This window comes from Octopus bimaculoides, chromosome 6, assembly GCF_046866305.1.
Source record: "Octopus bimaculoides isolate indiv1 chromosome 6, ASM4686630v1, whole genome shotgun sequence".
NCBI classification, from domain to species: domain Eukaryota; kingdom Metazoa; phylum Mollusca; class Cephalopoda; order Octopoda; family Octopodidae; genus Octopus; species Octopus bimaculoides.
In genome coordinates, this window is record NC_142933.1 from 49,079,856 (window position 1) to 49,099,485 (window position 19,630).

A 19,630-nucleotide genomic window follows, 5' to 3' on the forward strand; every position below is an offset into this window, starting at 1 on the left:
CCGCCGTACATATATATATGTGTATGCGTATAAATATATATGCGTGTGTGTGGATATATATATATGTATATGTGTGTGTGTGTGTGAGTGTGTTTGTGTGTATACACATATATGTAAGTCTACATATGTTACTGCTTGCGCGTTTATATGCATGCTATATTTATGTGTGTGTAAGAGTGTATTAATTGTATTAATACTTTATTTCATGTTTTCGCTTGGCTAAACAGGCATACCATGTATAATGTACATAGATATTTATTTAATTAGCCTGGCGTCAGAAAGTCAGTTTCGATTAAATAGCTTAATAAATAAGATTTCTGATGCACTAGCCTAAAAGTTATTTATTTAAATTATATTCTAGATACTATTCGCTATTTTGTTAGATACGTTAGGTTTTTAAATCTATCTATAATTAAATGTATGACAAATGTCTTTTCGGAAATGGTCCTTTCGAAATATTGCAAATGAAAAATTGAAAGCGCGGTAAAGAAATAAAAACGATTGAAACATCGTGACTATTAATTGTTTGATAAATATATCTGATTATATTAACTGAGTGACGATGCATACATACATACATACATACATACATACATACATACATACATACATACATACATACATACATAAGTAAGTACGTACGTACGCACGTACGTGTGTTTGTGTGTTTGTGGTTTGTGTATGCATACAAGAAAATGTACTTAATAAATATTGTTTTGTCGTTTATTTATATGAACGTCCGTTTTGCTCAATTGCAACTCAGATTTACGCCTTCCTTTTATTTATTCAGGCAAAATTATACGATAAAACTACGACTGTAGGAAAAATGAATTTTCAAACACATTTGCTTAGTTCCTTCAGATCATGTGATTTTAAAAGTTTGTGCCTTGATAGAACTATATGATATGATGAGAAGCAGTTTCAATTTACGTGCGGCTCCGATTTTCTTGATTTCTTCGAAGGAAATCATTACAAATGTATCTTATACATAAATGGCAATTTCTGTCTATCGATCTGACTCTTATAATCTTGCTGCTAACACCAGTGAACCAATCTTGACGAAACTTTGCATACATGTTAAATTAACATCCAGTTCAGTTATAGGCTAATTAGATTTCAATAAAAATCTATAATGCCCCGCCTAATAAGATGAGATATTATTTGATAAAATGAGAATGGTGCAGAGTGTTACTGTGGGGGAAATGTAGTGGCATAGTGAGTGTGGATGATATCAGGGAAGAGGAGAACAGCGTTGTGTAAGCGACAAATATGGAGCGACAGTGGTATGATAACGTTATTACAGCTGTCATTCACGGATATACACGGGACGCCGCATATATACTTTCGTAAACACATAGATACATGCACACACACACACACACACAAACTATACAAACTACACACACATGCACATACATATAACTAACTTTTAAAACGCCGAGAAAAGTGGGTGTGAGGAATACGTAGCTTTAAGGAGAGAGGGGTTGGCGGATTTTCTGCTGTCTATCGCAATGAAGCACTCACAAACAGATAAACACACACACACACACACACACACACACACACACACACACACACACACACACACACACACACACACACACACACACACACACACACACACACACACACACACACACACACACACACATATATATATATATATACATACATAATACATACGTCCATCCATCCATCCATCCATCCATCCACGCATACATACATATGTCTACTATACACCATTTTAAACTCATGATTACCTGTGTGCACGTTTGTAAATGTGTGTATATGTGTGTGTATGAGTGTTTGTTTGTGTGTGTGTCATGTTCTATAACTCTCTGTCTCTCTACTTTTGTAGGGCCTTCACTTCATGTGAAATTTTAAATTTACGTGAAAATATTCAAATTTGGTATATTGAAATAATTTTTCACGTTAAATCCGATTCTGTTACTTATTTGTTCTAGAAAAATTGAAGAAAAATGTTACTGTGGTTTAAATTTAAATCAATTTTACCTAGGCGCAGGAGTGGCTGTGGGGTATGTAGCTTGCTAACCAACCACATGGTTCCGGGTTCAGTCCTATTGCGTGGCACCTTGGGCAAGTGTCTTCTACTATAGCTTCGGGCCGACCAAAGCCTTGTGAGTGGATATGGTAGAGGGAAACTGAAAGAAGAGTATCATATATATATATATGCATATATATGGATATATATATAGAAATATATATATATATATATATATATATATATATATATATATATATATATGTATGCATATAAATGTGTGTGTGTGTGTGTGTGTGTGTGTGTCTGTGTGTCTGTGTGTCCGTGTTTGTCTCCCATCATTGCTTGACAACCGATGCTGGTGCGTTTACATCTCCGTAACTTAGTGGTTCGGCAAAAGAAAACGATAGAATAAGTACTAGGCTTACAAAGAATAAGTCCTGGGGTCGATTTGCTCGACTAAAGGTGGTGCTCCAGCATAGCCGTAGTCAAATGACTGAAACAAGTAAAAGAATAGAATAAAAGAATAATCAGAAAACAGGATTTGGAAGCTGGCGTTTTCTGCATGGGAGCTGTCTACCACGAAATGAAAGCAAAATCATTAGGAGGAGGAATTTTTATTAAACAAACGAAAGCTGACCAAAGTTGTAAGTTCTGAAGTTTTAATAAGTTTAAATGAATAAAGCCATGTGAAACGGTCGAACAGACATGTGAATAATTCAAAAGGGGAAAAAAAAATCCTCAACGAAGATTTTTTTGCGAAAAACTGCACAAATCTGTCCTATTCAAGCGGCCTGTCTGTTGGGGAAGGCATGGAAATAAACAAAAATTTATGACATTCTATTGTAAAAAGTGCCCTTCGTATATATATATATATATATATATATATATATATATATATATATATATATATATATAATGTGTGTGTGTGTGTGTGTGTGTGTGTGTGTGTGTGTGTGTGTGTGTGTGTGTGTGTGTGTGTGTATGTGTGTTTGTGTATTTTTGTGTTTGTGTTTTTCCCTACAACATCGCTTGACAACCGATGCTGGTGTGTTTACGTCCCCGTAACTTAGTGGTTCGGTAAAAATGACCGATAGAATAAGTACTAGGCTTACACAGAATAAGTCCTGAGGTCGATTTACTCAACTAAAGGCGGTGCTCCAGCATGGCCGCAGTCAAATGACTAAAACAAGTAAAAGAAAAGAATATAGTTCGAATTTACAGAAAACAAAAGATGAAGACAGGTTTGACGCTCGAGAAGAATGGAAAAGTCTAGGAGAGAAAGGACTGAGAAGGGAAAAAATGAAGAGAGAACAAAAAAAAAAAAAAGAAAAACGGAGAGAGAAAAAATTTGTAGGGTTTAACGGTTCAACACAATGAAGTAAAACTGTTACAAGTGTTTGTGGTTGAAGTGCCTGTAGATATATTCAGTAAAAGAAGAATAACGTAAACAAGTTCCAATACTGACAAAGGTAATTTACTAAATTCTTCATTATTTTCATAATTAATTGAAACAACGTAGTCTATTTCAAAAGAAATTTGATAAGAAAAGGGATAAAGAAGGAGTATTCAGTCGCTAAAAAAATTCAAACACTGTCTTTAAAATCGTCCAGATCAATCCGCATTTTTTTTCTGGAGAATCTCATATATAGAGACATAGTGTTGGCAAGTGTCTGTAAATGAAGTGTTCACTAAAATCTGTTGTAGATATATTCTGCGGTTTAGAAGAGTAGCGAAACAAAACTTTGCTAATGCATTAATAAATTATTTTAATTTTATAGATCCAGTGACAAACCATTCTTCTGCTATGTTTGCAGCAGCTCCCTTTGTAACTACTTGGTTTCGTATTCAGTCCCCCTGCGCGGCACCTTGGGCAAGTATCCTCTGTTATAGCCCAGGCCGACCAATTCCTTGTGAGTGAATTTGGTTGACAGAAACTGTGTGGAAGCCCGTGATTATATGTGCGCGTGTGTTTGTATGTGTATGTGTTTGTGTCTTTATCTCCCGCCACCGCTAGATAACCGATGTTGGTTTGTTTACGTCCCGGTAATTTAAAGATTCGGCAAAAGTGATCGATAGAATATGTACGAGTTTTAAAAAAGATGTACTGGGATCGATTTGCTCAACTAAATCCCTTCAAGGTTGTGCCCCAGCATGGCAACAGTTCAGTGACTGAAACAAAATATAAAAGATAAGAGAAAACGAATTACCTCCCACGTGGACTATTCTAACTTCTATATACCAATTCTTTCGGCACCATTCCCCGATATCAAATTATACAAGGGCTACTCATTATCTCATTAAAACAAACATACACATACACACACACAAAATGCTGGCTAGCAAATTGTCAGGCCACCAATTCTATGTACCGTACAAAATCAACACTTTGAAAACTAGCAATGTCCCCTTGCTCATTTTTGTCAAGCAAAACAAACACGATTTTCTCACAGCCACTCTAAGAAATATATACAACATCCTACGCAGTAAACAACATAGATCTTGCCACTATTCTCCAACACAGCTGCACAACGTCTCCAAATTTGTATCAATTTCCGATTAAACTAGCTTATAAAGAACACACCCAAAGTAACCCTTACCAAATCTACTGTCACCGCCCTCATAATTAACACCAGAGGATAACATATACAACCAATCATCATGATCAGCAATTTTCCCTTCCTCAACTTCCGACCTATGCGACTTCCAACCATTTGCATTTATGACCACAAAAAAAAAAAAATAGATAAAAAAAATAGATAAAAAAAAAAATCGATTTTCGAACGTTAGGCAGCTGCGCGTACGATAACTACGGCAGCATAGTTTCGAAACAATGGATCCTGATACCAAACGCTTTGCAAAGGTTGAACCTATCATTCAAGGTACTGTGCGTTGTTATCGTAAGATATAAATGAAAAAAAGGAAAAAAAAAGAACTATTCAAACAAAGCTCACCATGTTCCTCGAAAAACCATTTATCTCAACCTAAGAACACGACTATGGAGTTTAAAAATTTATCAATTGCACTTCTTCACAAGAACAATACTTTTTTATTGTATGTATGCGGAATTTCATTTGTATTCATTTTTACATTAATTTTAGATTGTATTTTTGTTTACAATACAATACAAAACATATGTATCTTTCACATTATGTACAATAATTATGGATTAAATTTTTGTGTTTTATACTTTTATAACCCGTTTGAATGAAAATAGTGTTGAAAAATATAAATCTGACATACGACCAGATCGAACGGAACTCGGTCGTATGTCGAAGAGAAAGTGTGAACATAAACATACCAAATATTCAGGAGACAAAAAATACTAGAAATTACATATATTAATTCCACAGCATTTTTAACATAGATGAAAGACAGTAAAGCAAAAACGTGTGCAAGGATGCATCGGTATCACAGGTATAACATTATTACATTTGATCAAACAAAGAAACAATGGTGTACAAAATATATGTAGTAAATCTTAGATTCGTCCTGGATTATGCCAGCCTCGTTTGGGACTCAAATCCCTTTGAAAAAAAAAAGAGAAACATAGTGCACATTCCGACGTACGATGGTTAGTTGTATGAAGATGAGATGCAGTGAGTCAGCTGGGCGGCCAACTCGCAGAGTCAATTTTACAACAAGCATAAAATCAACTGCAGATACACCACAGTGTTCACCACACTAAAATACTGCAATATTGAAACAAAACCGTAAAATCCCTAGCTCTCCCACTGAATCCAAACTATCCCAACAAAACTACTTAATCATAAAAATAATAATCTCATTAGCCCAACCATAGTACTGGAATGCAAAGGAACAGCAATTGTCGCGCTTAGGAGGAGTCCATCGTGCCTGTTTATCTACGATCACTCCCATTTGACACACTGCGCCCTCATACAATTAATCATTGTGTGTTGGAATGTGTAGTATGCTTCTCTTTTATTTATTTATTTATTTTTATTTTGGCGCAAAAATTCTTTTAATGGAATAAGATATGAGGGTCGAACCTCATGTTCAGCTGTTCCATTGAACTACTCGAATCAACGAAAAATGTGTAAAATTGAGTGAAATAACGGATAAGAGCACGATTTATAGATTATGTCACTGTCGGAAAAAGTGCGCCAAAGATGAATTTGTTTAATGATGGAAGTATTTCTCTTTTTTTCTTCTGATTTTGTGATGCTGCTAAGCAAATAACATTATTAGAAATAACCTTGCATTAAAGAGTGAAACTTACAATTTCTTGTAATTCAGACTGCCTCGTGGTCCCAGCTGACAAAATGGAAAAGACGTTGCCCCGGAAGATGGCGAGGGAGATGCGCTGGAACAGTCACTCTGTCTCCCGGGGCTTGCACTTGCGGACAGCAATCTCTACCCAGGGGCCAAGAACGCCAGAGGTCTCCACTGCCAGAAGCTTGACCATAAACCTTTCAAATTATTTTGAAAGTTCAAGATACGTAGGATATACTTTTAATTTATTATACACAGACTAAGCTTTTCTAATCATCTTATGTTATAGTACAAAAGAACCAACAGAATAAAAATATTAAATCCAGTGATGTTCCTATATATGAACGCAATCCGTTCTGGGGCTCTGTTGGTTGACAAAATTGTTCGTTACATGAGTAATTGAAATACATATGAATCGGGGTAGTCTGTTCCAAGCCGCACCTAAACTGCACAAAACAGTATGAAATGGTGTTTTGTTTGTCCACCTATCAACTTCAAATACACAAATATATACGTGTGTGTGTGTGTGTATTTATGTGTGTGTGGGTTTGTGTGTGTACGTGTATGTGTTTCTGTGAATGCGCGCACGTTTGATCTATAGTTATGCTTCTAGCCGAAAATATGAGAAATATTATTTTCAGTATGAAATATGAAAATTTGTAAGCTACATAAAATGTGTACATGGACGTTAACGAACCGTTTGTACACGCTCTCTCAACACTTATATGCTTGCATGGTATACTTGTGGTTTGCTGAAATTTCAGCTTGTTGGCTGCAGTGACACTATTCAGAAAGCTGTTCGTTGTGTACTTTGTTCATTTAGCGTACCATTCGGATATGCTCTTCTAGCACTGGTACTCGTGATTAGTTGTTCAAATTTCAGATCGTTAAGTGAATGGGCTTCCAGTCACATATACGCTTGGATATTCTGCTCGTGGTTTGTTGATCAAATTTCAGCTCTTTATGCGAGTTTAATTTTCTTGATGAAATAGTTCGTTACTTCATTTGTTCATTTAGAGAATCTTTGGTATATTATGGCATAAAATTTGTGGCTGTGTGGTGAGAAACTTGCTTCACAACTACACGGTTCCGGGTTCAGTCCCATTGTATGGCATCATGGGCAAGTGTCTTCTACTATAGTCACGGGCCGGCCAAAGCCATGCAAGTGGATTTCGTAGACGGAAACTGAAAGAAGTCCGTCTTTGCGCCTGTGTTCGCTCCCATTATCACTTGACAGCTGGTGTTAGTGTGTTTACATCCCCTTAAGCTAGCGGTTCGGCAAGAGAAGGCGATAGAATAAGTACCAGGTTTAAAAAAATAAAATAAGTACTGAGGTCGATTCATTCGACCAAAACTTCTTCAAGGTGGTGCCCCAGCATTGCTGCAACCTAGTGACTGAAACAAATAAAAGATTAAAAAAACCAGAAGTCGGAAACAACATTCATACACAATACTTAATTGCTACCAAAAACAGGTCGCTTTATGAAGAAACGAAACTACATTGGAAAGTTTCAAAATCGGGAATCATGTCGCGAGTCCAAAAATAACCTAATATAACAACGAGCACGTGAGACTAAAAACATAGTTGATTTAACAAAAGTTTCAAGATGTCGTCCATAAGTATGGAGATATTACAAAGAAAATAATAAGTTTGATTGGATGTCTATTTCCGAAGGTAATATTGGAAAATTAATAATAAAAGCAAATTTTCATTCTCCTCTTATATTAGCAACAACGTTGTTCGTTACTTCCAATAACAATAAATAATTACAAAATATTTCTTCTTTGAAGGTAGAAATAATACGTATTGAAGACAGTCAATTTTCAATGTCGATTCCCCACAAACATAATGTGTGTACGTGCATGTACGCGCACGTCCCTCTCTTTCTCTCTCTCACTCTCTCTCTCTCCACACACACACACACACATATATATAGTACACAAACACACGTACACAGACACACTGACATACTCATATTCCTGCGGGTCAGCACCGTTCTCAATCAAAATACTTGCATGCAAGTCAAAAATAGACAATTACATTGAAAATAATAACTCTGTTTTCTATACAATTCACTCACTGCAAATGGATTTTGCTATTCCTTTTTTTTCCTTTATTTTTCTATTCCATCTATTTTCAGAATTTCATGTTTAGAATGATTTATTTTAACTCGATCCAGTTGAGTCTATTTATGAACAGAGGAAGCCATTGAACAGATGATGTATAGAAGATAAACAAATGAATGCATGCTGACAGAGCAATTTTGTAATAAGTATCTTTTGTGTGAACTACTTTCGATCGATCGATCCTGCGACTGCTATGATGAGACATATTTTCTAACGTAAACAACAAGCTCAGCCTTGAACCTGTTTTTATTTTTATATTTCGTATCGGATATTAATTAAGTGTCAGTAATGAAGTGGATGCTATTCCAACACAGCATATCGATTAATAGATGCATACGATGGTAAACAGTTTAAGGATATATATATATATATATATATATATATATCACAATATAATAATTTATGATGATGAGAGCCGTTGAGCCGTAGGGCTATTTACTACAGTGAGCTGAAACATCTTTGTAATCTCAATTTCCATTTACAATAATTTCACTTCACGAAGACCCCCTAATACCTCTTGCAATATACAGTTTTGTAGGCATTCAAAAGAAACCATTATACAGAAAGTCTACACAGAATCTTATATCTGATCCATGCTTTACAAACGCCTATGAGGCAACTAAAAACGAAAAATAGCCCACAAAATTCAAAAGAACTGTGACTGTTACTGCTTATGTTTAATCTTTCCAAGGACCATGTTTCTATTTAACAAATAGGAATACATTGTTTGAACTATCATAGCTCTCATAGCTCAATATGGTAATGGTAAAAGAAACTGAACACGCACCAATGTATTCTCTACATTGATTTTGTTACTTTCATTGAATGTCCTATAAATCCTAATATATACATATACTACAAGCACACACACTCTCACGCACACATACAGATGAGGAGGGAGAAAGAGTGAGAAAGAAGGAAATATATATATATAACAGTGGCATAACATTAATTGATGATATGTTTTTAATTCGATGCCATTTGCTTATTGGCAGGACAAAATATAAATTTTATCTTCAAAAGTATGCAGCAAAATAATACTCATTAAAGTAATTTTCGTCTAAATCACGAGCGAAGTAATTTTACATAAAATAGAAGACCAGAAGAAGGAATGAAAATTCGTGAAATAGAACTTATCGAGTTTGCTTAAAACAAATAACTAAAATTGGATCAATTTACCATGTATTATTAAAAACTAAATGCCTAGATGATTTTTTGTTTATTTTTCTATCGTTGAATGCCGTCGGCCAACTGTTCCTATATTCATTTATTAATATGTACGACTTCGTTAAATAGTGTTGGAAAACAAGATTTTATTACGATTGAATGAATAAGGTTCTATTACAAAGAATTGGATTATATGCAAAGTTAATTGTTGAAAGAGAATATAAAATTAGCAGTGTATAATATATATATGGCAAATGGCTCGAAATGAAAGTGTACTGTTAATGTCTTTAAACGTAAGGGTTGACGTTGTTACGAAATTTTGTGTAAGTTGAATTTATAAAAAAAAAATACTATTTAAAAAACCTATAGTTTATCACAATCCACCGATATATAACAGATTTAAAAGCATAATAGTTGTTCAAGCAACTCTTATTGAGATTAAAAAGATGGTAAATCAAAAGCAACCTATTAGAAAGCCATAAAACGATAGATTACATAAACCTGATAAAATAATTGCGCAATATTCACATAATTAGAAAAACTTCCATTACGAATTAATATGAGGTTACTTGTAAAGGACTAGCATTGACATATAATATTACAGGAAAATGTATAATACCGTCTATGAAGACGCCTCTTGACATCACTTCAGTAAAATGATCTACAATAACAAATGAATACATGCCACATTATAGGATTTTTCAAGAAAGCATGAAGGCTACTTAAATAACTAGTTTCGGTATATAAAAGAAGAAATCTTTAAGTCGCTATAAAAATACACAATAAAAGTAATTTTAAAAAATACGTAACTTAAAAATAGAAACTATAAATTGTGCAGTGTAAACAATATACAAAAAGCAGCAGAATACGAGGAAACTAGTACTGGCCTGCGTGGGCAAACAGCCATGCGAAAAGTTTTCTTGAAATAATATACTGTCGTGTTTCAACAATATTATGTGCCTATAACTTTAAAATGTTTTTATGTATCAGTAATTCTATTTTAAATGTCGCAGGCAACTGTTATTTGAACTTGGTTGAAATTATCACACTAGGTGGCCACACACATCATAAATTGATTTACTTAGCATTTAGTAATCTACTTTCGATTTTGTAGACCCATTGGCACCAAACATGTTATTTGAGCTTATCTTTCATAATGTGTTAATTCTCTTTGGCTTATCAAGTTGATAGTGGCTACAACATCTAATCCTTTTAAACAAACTATCACTTAGATTGGCAGATCAGCGCCGAATAGTACTTACTACAGCTGTCATGGAGGTTCATATCTACATTTACTTCTTGTGATGACAACCTAACTACAAACCTTAGGTTATCTTGTATCTGGACATTGTAAACTTGAACAGAAATATTTCCATTTTTGTATGGTTAGTTGGCCTTCCATTCTACCGTACTAGTATAGTGAGAGTGCATATTCTTATTTGCAATTTTTCTTTTCTCACTTCGGCCAAACAAAATCGATTGCAGAGTCCATAGCCAAAACAATATCTGACGTCAGTGTCCATAGGATAGATAAACAATGTTAGTATTTTCCCAATAACTATAAATATTCGAACATTTTCTGTGGAAAAATGAATCCCTCTATACGTAATTAAATCTTTCAATCTATCGGCAGTCACACTGTAGTGGTTGCTGCTATTATTTCTCCCTTGGATATTTTTCTTATTAGATAGAGAAAGAAAACAAAAACCCTATGATAACTGTTAACAACTTTTAAAACGAAGAGCAATGCTTTCAAGGAATAGAGAATTAATTTTCCTAAATAATTTAGAGGCTTATTGGAAATCTGATCGTTCTTTACAGACATGTTTTGGTCTTATCAAATCTGGCCAGTTTTTTTATAATCTGCTCAACACTGTTCTGATCACCTTTCAGTATCGTGAAAGAACCGCAAAGTAATTGATGTTACAACTATTAATGACTTGGACTATCCTCCCATCCTTGTACGTCCTTGAAGTTAGGTGACACTTTAACTCTCTGGCAACTCGTAATCTTTCTTGTAAAGCAGCTTGCACAGAATATTTTGTTAGCTTTTCAATGTTTGCCTATGAAATTCAAGCATGTAACTTGCACGACAATTACTTTTTCGCAACTCAACTATCCTTCCAAAAACAAGTAAATTAATTTGCAAAGAAACTAGAAATCATACTGATCCATCAAAGTATATTGCAAAATATTGGCTCTATTCATCTTTGAAGAACACAAATATAGTTAAAGAGAAAATTATGGATGACTTATGATGATCTTAAGATCTAGAAAATTACGTTGTTGCTATTTATTACAGTGCGAAAATCATTAGGAAAAAATGAGAAGAATTAAATTAGTAAAAATCTCAAAAGTATGGAAGTATTGCTCTACAAAATTTATTTTTCTTACATGTACTACAATAAAGAGAAAAATGTATTTACTGAATAATGGTGAATGCTCCGTTGATTCTCATGACGTTAAGTGAATGTGCAAGTGATTGAGTATACTACAGACATATACCCTTAACGCAATTCTCAGGCTGGAGCAGCTCGTGATTCAATATGTAATCAGGCTGAACCTTCGCATTACAAATATGATCCACACATTTTATATTTGTGAAATTTCGTTTGCGAGGCTTGGGTTAATAGACTTGCTGAAGATATTGCACCGTAAGATCAAACTCAAAATTCCTTAACCTCCAGGTCATGCCTAAGTCTATTACTTGAATATTCGAAAGTGTCCGGTCGGTAAACTTATATTTCGTGTTATATCTCTCAAATATTATGGGCTTATTTTCTTATCTATACTTTCATTGGAGAGCTGCTTATCACTGATGAACAGGCAATTTTAATAACGTATTGCAGTGAAGAATATATACTTTATGTAAATTGGCTTCTGTCTTGTATCATCAGGTTCAAAAGTTTTCCTTGTAAAAGCTTCTTATAAGAAAAAAAGTCATTCGGAAAAAGATCACAACCAAATTTATTTCTGAGAGATGTGACTTCATAAACTATTTATCAGGATCTTTAGTGTTCTTAACAATTATAGAGGTCGTTATTCATCAACTATTTAACATAGTATTCTTTTATTCTGTTACTAGTTTCAGTCATATGACTGCAGCCAAATCAGCCCCAGTACTTATTCTTTGTAAGCCTAGTACTTATTTTATCGGTCTCTTGCCGAAACGCTAAGTTACGGGGACATAAACACACCAGCATCGGTTGTCAGGCGATGGTGGACACACACACACACACACACACACACACACACACACACACACACACACACACACACACACACACACACACACACACATATATATATAGGAGGGGCTTTTTTCAGTTTTCGTCTACCAAATCCACTCACAAGGATTTGGTCGGCCCGAGGCTATAGTAGAAGACACTTACCGTAGGTGCCACGTAGTGGGACTAAATCCGGAACCATGTAGTTGGGAAGCAAGTTTCTTACCTCACAGCCACGCCAGCGCCTGTATGTTGATGTTGTTAAAATAATAAATAAATAAATAAATAAATAATCGTAACTTATTTATATAATTCACTATGCCTAGACGCAATCAGCCGAGAAAGTCAATATGTTCTCCTTTTTATAGGAACAACATTTCCCAGTGTCCTATAGCTAAACTTTACAAATGCCATAGTACGTCTACTATTATAATCGAATACGCTTACAATAATAAATTCCTACTTATAAATTCCATCCCATAAATTGTTCACAATGCATGACCGTCACGTTTGATTACATAAAATATCCACGGATGAGGAGTATCTCCTTCACATTTATATATTTGTTAATCCATTATGCTGTCTTTTACGGAGGAGGTTTGCAGAATCTTAATAGAGTTCAGTATATCATATCGAAACGGACATTTGAATACAAGGTACGAAATTTTAAATTTTTCAAAAAAGCCTAAACACTCTTCTTGAATTGTTGTTCTCGTATTAGTGTAAGGATGCCTACAAAAGCGTTATGTAAAAAATTTGTATAAAAGATTAACCTTTAATGAAAACATTTAACTCTTTGCCGTTACTCTTTTTGTTTCTTCTCTTTTCCTCATTTACTTATACGATAACAGTTTTCTAAAGATGTCGACAATCCAGCAATCCTATATTCCCTCCAAATCTTCAATTATTTTAAGTGCATTAATATCATTTACTCTTAAGATCCGACATTGTTTTCCCACTTCGATCCAGAAATAAAATAAAGGTTATATGAGGACAATAGAAAGGAGATATTTTAATTTAGAATGCAGAAATAAACGATTTCTTATATGCAATGAAGATTCAGTACCGAATTGTTTACGATTCATTACCACTCACTTCCTTGAATAAAATTGATATGATATTCAATGCTTAAACATAACATCTCGGATATTTAAAATGTCATAATTCAAGTTAAATACGGCTACATTTTGGCGAGTAACTTTATTCTATATTGGCATATATCTATTTTTGAAATTGAATATTGTGAGGAAGAAGCAAGATCAGTATGTCAGTATATATAGCCTACGTTTATTAATGACGAACAGAAGTGTTGATATTTCAATTTGATAACTATAAATTAGATAAACCCCATGATATTTAGATAAAAATATATATTCATAAATTATTGGATTTCAAGTCAATAAGCTTAGCTTCAGGAAAGATATATAGTAAGATTATTATTTAAATATTTACATTCTTAAATGAAATAAAAGTTTCCAAGGAAAGAAGAAACATGAGAGAATTAATTTTCAGCAAGCAATAAGCATACAATTTAATCTTATTCACTGGAACTTCGAATAGTTTTTCTTTGGTGTTAATGTAGAATGTTTCAGAATCGTAAAGGTCATGACGCTTATTTCTGGAAATTAATGTCTATGGCTTTGCCTTTCTCTTATATTGAAATACAAGAAAATATATAACATACAAATAAAGAGGAAATGTTTTCGAAAAGAACTACAGAGTGTATAATAATTTGAGATGATTGTGATGATAGTATTTAGAAGTATACTTTAAATCAGGCAAAGAAAACCATTTTTTTAGAGAAGTGGGTTGCATGAGGCGCTGCTTATCATCAAGCGGGCCGCGGTGCTTAGAAATTCAAGGTAATTTTTCGTTAGGTGTGCCATTCAGAAAGCCTCATCGTCCCGCGAGCCGCAGTTTCCCCCATGATTGATTTAGCTCATATTTTTAGATGAAATTCAGTATTAAAAATGCGTGTGTCTATTAGCAAATAAGTGTATCTATAGTTATGCGCAATTGTTTAAGTATATGTTGTAAATCTTAATGCTACATAATATTACACTTGAATATGTGAGTATATTAATGTATGTACTCTTTCAGTGAGGAGAGAAGGCACTAACCATGACGTTAAGCAGGGCCTCTGAGACTAGTCGCTGTGAGTGACAAAGGTCTTATCATGCTGGAGTCCTGGAACGGATATTTTAAACGAAGGGGACACTAAAGGATGAACCGGGTAACAGTTTTAGACTACCATTCAAGTAAGCCATGGCAGGATTTCAACTCCCAACGCAAAGAACCAGCACAAAATACAACAAAGCATCTAGCCCAAAGTTATTACAGTTCAGTCAATCCATCACTCTTGATTCGTACTTTTTATCGACACAAAAAGGACGAAATGCAAAGCTGATCTCGGCGGGATTAAAACCCAAAATGCAAAGCGTCGGAATAAATAGCGAGAGGTATTCTATCCCTTGAGACAATTCTACGAATACTCTTTATGTATGCATGTATGTATGTATGTATGTATGTATGTATGTATGTATGTATTTATCTCTCTTCTATTTTTTAATTATTACAAATCTTCAACTGAGGAGGGAATCAGTTTTCAACAAAGATACAAGGCTCCATCTTTGGGATGTAGTTAACACAAACAAATTCACATTTGAAACTTGAGAAAAGTCCTGCATATTTTTACTGTTCCACTCAGAGACTGCACTTGTAATGTACGAATTAACCGGTCGATTTTTCTTTCTGAAAATCCCAGTTTATCCAGATTCTTTTAAGCATTTACTAACAAAATCTAGTGCTCCAAGTATTATTGGTATGAATATGAATTCATAGTCTGGATATACATTTCTTTTATTAGCCACACAGGGCTCAAGAAGCAGCTGTCCATAGATATCCTCTTTTTCTTTGATTTTCAAAGAGTTATTTATATCTGCAGTGTAGCTGACTTCTATGATGGTACATACCTTTGCCCCTGTGTCCCAAACAACAATATCCGGCCAGTTATGTTTACATTTGACAGAAGTTTTGATGGGAATATTCCACCAGTATTCCTTGAGTTGGTGTTTATGAATGTATTCTATAAGAGAGATTTTCTAAGTTTCTTTTATGCCGCATAGGGAAGTAGTACCGTGACGACATCTTAGGGCAGCTGCTAATCACATGTGTGATGTCTTCCACAGAAACATGACATAGCCTACACATGCAGTCGCACCTTCGGATTTCAAGAGCGTCACTGTCTCTCTTGTTCACCAGGTACTGATAGGTAACCTGACATTACTAGGCCAATCTCCTCATGAAGCCATTTCAAAATTTATTTCAAATTCTGTCCACCCCGACTCCGTACATTTCATGATGTGGATCTGTGCTGCATTCACGAAACCTTGAGTAATGTGGGGCCGTATAAATCTGTTATTAAACATTTATAACACCAAATAAAGGAGTTGAATGCTGCTTTCTTTTAATTATACTTCCATTTATGTATGTATGTATGTATGTATGTATGTATGTATGTGTGTATGTATGCATGTATGCATGTATGTGTGTGTATGTATATATATATATATATATATATATATATATATATATATATTTTAAATATACATGTATATTTAAAAAATATACATACGTGGGATTGCTGGTTTTAAGAGTGTCGCGGAAGGCATGCCTGGGAGCCCAACCTTCCGAGTTCTTTGACAGGGCTTAGAAAGACTGAAGGACTGCTGCAATAAATATATGAATCTGAGAGGAGAGTATATTAAATAAAACCATTATTAACTAGTCCTCCTGTATTTTCTTTTACCCCAAACCAAGAACTTTTCAGCACCACTTCGTACATATAAATACATATATGTATACATACGCACACACTTACATGCGTACATGCATACATACATACATACATACATACATACGTACAAACGTACATATATACATATACTTAATCAACACTGGCCCTGAGTTCCTTTCGTGGAGTTCGCTCTATTGCAAGCAGTAGTATCAGGTCTTTGTTCTGAGAATAAGCTACTCCCTCCTTCCAACGATCTCAGTCTCTGGAAAGTATCAAGAGAGCTACTCTTTCTCCTCTCACTTAGCAATTAAAAATAAAATGAAAATTTTAAATAGCTCACAGCAGTAGTCTTTAATATAATTCAGGATAGGAATATAATTAAGTTTCTCTAAACTAAAATCACATGAAATATATGGTATAATTATTTAGATATTATGTCTTATTCATTGAACCCTATGCATTTGAATTATGACATATTCAGCGGAGCAGAAGAGGTGTCCATAATTTTGACATACTCTCCTAGACTAGTGGGATTGAAACAGTTGATGTTCATATTAAATCATCTGTAAGTCAATGTCTGTAGAGAAAATGTAGGCCAGGAGACACTTGTAGAATGGAGCGGTACTGGAATTGATTAAGAAAAATGAGTTGAGATACAGAAAATCGAGGCTAAATGTTACAGATATTTCTACGTGGACAGACTATGGAACTAGATATCTAGGAAGCACAGACATGTAAAAACAATCAGTTGAAGCGTGAAGGAAGACAACATGTCTTTGAGTCAGTGATTATAGCTAATGTGGGAGCAAATCTTTCAAATTAACAGAATGGCCGTGATTCGAAAACAAACTAGGGCCTCATGTGTGCAACTGCTGTACAATCCCGAATATGTGAGCAATACTGCACTGGAAGTCTCTCGTGTGTTTGTACAGAATGTATCTGAACAAGACTGAATAGTTTTCCAACCCAAGTTGTAATGATAGATTATCAGACTTTAAAAAGGCTGTTTATAACTACAATTTGATTTTCTTCGTTCTATACTGTATCTCCTCAGTTTTCAGAACTAATTTCTTTGTAATACTTAATCTCATATATATAATTTCTGAGTTCAACATAAAGGAGCCCAGAGTTGTCGACTCTCTGGAATTCACAAAATAGAGCAAACTTGGCACGTAAGAGTAACAATGAACTTCACTAGACTTGTCGAACATATTAAAACTATTGTTCCCGTGTTTCAGAGTATAAAAATCATCAAATGTTTAGTCAAAGTAGCTCAGAGCGAAGCTTCTTAGTAGTATTATTCCAATGATTTACTTGTAACAAATCTAATCTTTATAACTGCCATTCAAATTTTCATGTGAGTGGCACTCGAAAGAGTTTTATACAACTTTAAATTACTCCAAGGAAATGCCTTTTATCATAGATTCAGAAGAGTAAAAAATTATAAGTTAATTTACAATCGTTTCGGGTATACAGGGAATGAAGTTTGAGTGTTTGAGTTAAGTCTTATAATGTATCTTTTTCAAAATTGCTTATCAAGATTAGTTGTTGTAATCAGTACATAATCTTTGGCTAATAATATTCCATCTTCCTTTTGGTATTAAATAAAAAACTAATTAGCCACAAGTTTGCTTTGAAGCAAGTCGGTGCTTTGCAGATGATAATGTAATAATGAAACAAAATAGAATTCCGAGGAAATGGAACTGAATTTCGCTAGCAGAAATAGAATACACAACAGAGTGCACTTTCTCCACACTTAGAAGTAAAAGTTTAAAATCTGGTAGGTTCTTTTGAAGTACACATTTATGTTCAGCATAAAACATTTGAAAATATTACAGAATTTCAGTCTACATAAACATTGTGGAAAATGATATAAATACTGTTAGCAACCAATACAACAGAGCATTGTTTTGTGCATTTATGAATGTGAAACTAGAATTCAAAATGATTTCCAGTAGCATAGATTTAATTTCAAACATAATTTAATTTATCGCATGGCTTTTAATGAAAGACAGACGAAAAGTGAAGTTGAAATTAACAAATGTGTTAAATTAGCTCTTGATTATGTACTTCAATGTAATTTTTAAAAGCTCATTCGGGTTCAGTGACTCTGTATAATGCGTGACGTATCTAATTTGTTTAAAACGAAGGATAGGAAATTTTAGGAGTGTGTAATCACAGAGTATTATACATAAAATTCAAATTGTGAATATAGAGGTCAGAATCTTATTCGTGTTAAACTTGGGTAGTTTTCATTATTGTTATTTTAAATGGCAGCGTAGCACAAAAATAAAATTTCTCGGTAAATAAAAACGTCAGTTAATTTTTTTTCACGGTTAAATTATTCATATTCATTTATATTATTTAGACTATTAAATTCCTTTACAGAGCCATGGACGATACAACTTCCGCTTCGCATTCTCAGCAAAAGTACGCGATATTTATTCATGCCTTATGTGTGATAATTACAGTTCATTCTTGACCGTTGAGTAAGTATATAACTCAGCATTACATTTTAACTAAATGACCATGCTTTAATATATAGCAGTATTAAGACGGCGAGCTGGCAAAGTCATAAGCAAACCGGTCACAGCGCTTAGCAGCATTTCTTCCGTCTTCGTGTTTTGAGTTCAAATTCTGCCGAGGTCGACTTCACCTTTCATCTTTTCGGGGTCGATAAAGTAAGTACCAGTTGAGTAGTAGGGTCGATGTAATCGACATATTCTCTCAGTGCCCATCCATATACATATATATATATATACATACATACAAATATATATATGCATGTGTCTGTGTTTTGTGTGTGTGTGTGTGTGTGTGTGTGTGTGTGTGTGTATGTGTGCGTGTGCGTGTGTGTGTGTGTGCGTGTGTGTGTGTGTGTGTGGAGAGTGGTATATATGTCGAAATCAGCATATAACAGCGCCGTTGGCTACATATTTTCAAAGGATCAGTCATTAAATCAATCCATTTCTACCAGTAGTAAGACTCGTATTAGTCAATGGGAAACAATTATCATTCGGTTTTGAAGTTCTATTTCCTTGTCGATGTTTTACATCTTTCATTGACATATATATATAT

At 34.3% G+C, this 19,630-nt stretch overlaps 1 long non-coding RNA gene across 1 annotated transcript in view; it reads left to right on the forward strand.

Moving 5' to 3' along the window:
- Positions 1-8,642, forward strand: part of LOC149135052 (uncharacterized) — a 39,160-nt gene extending 30,518 nt beyond the window's left edge. The window contains exons 2-3 of the long non-coding RNA XR_016242257.1: positions 6,260-6,462; positions 8,377-8,642. This is a non-coding gene — a long non-coding RNA (uncharacterized LOC149135052). The remainder of the gene's footprint in view (positions 1-6,259; positions 6,463-8,376) is intronic.
- Positions 8,643-19,630: the final 10,988 nt, after the last annotated feature.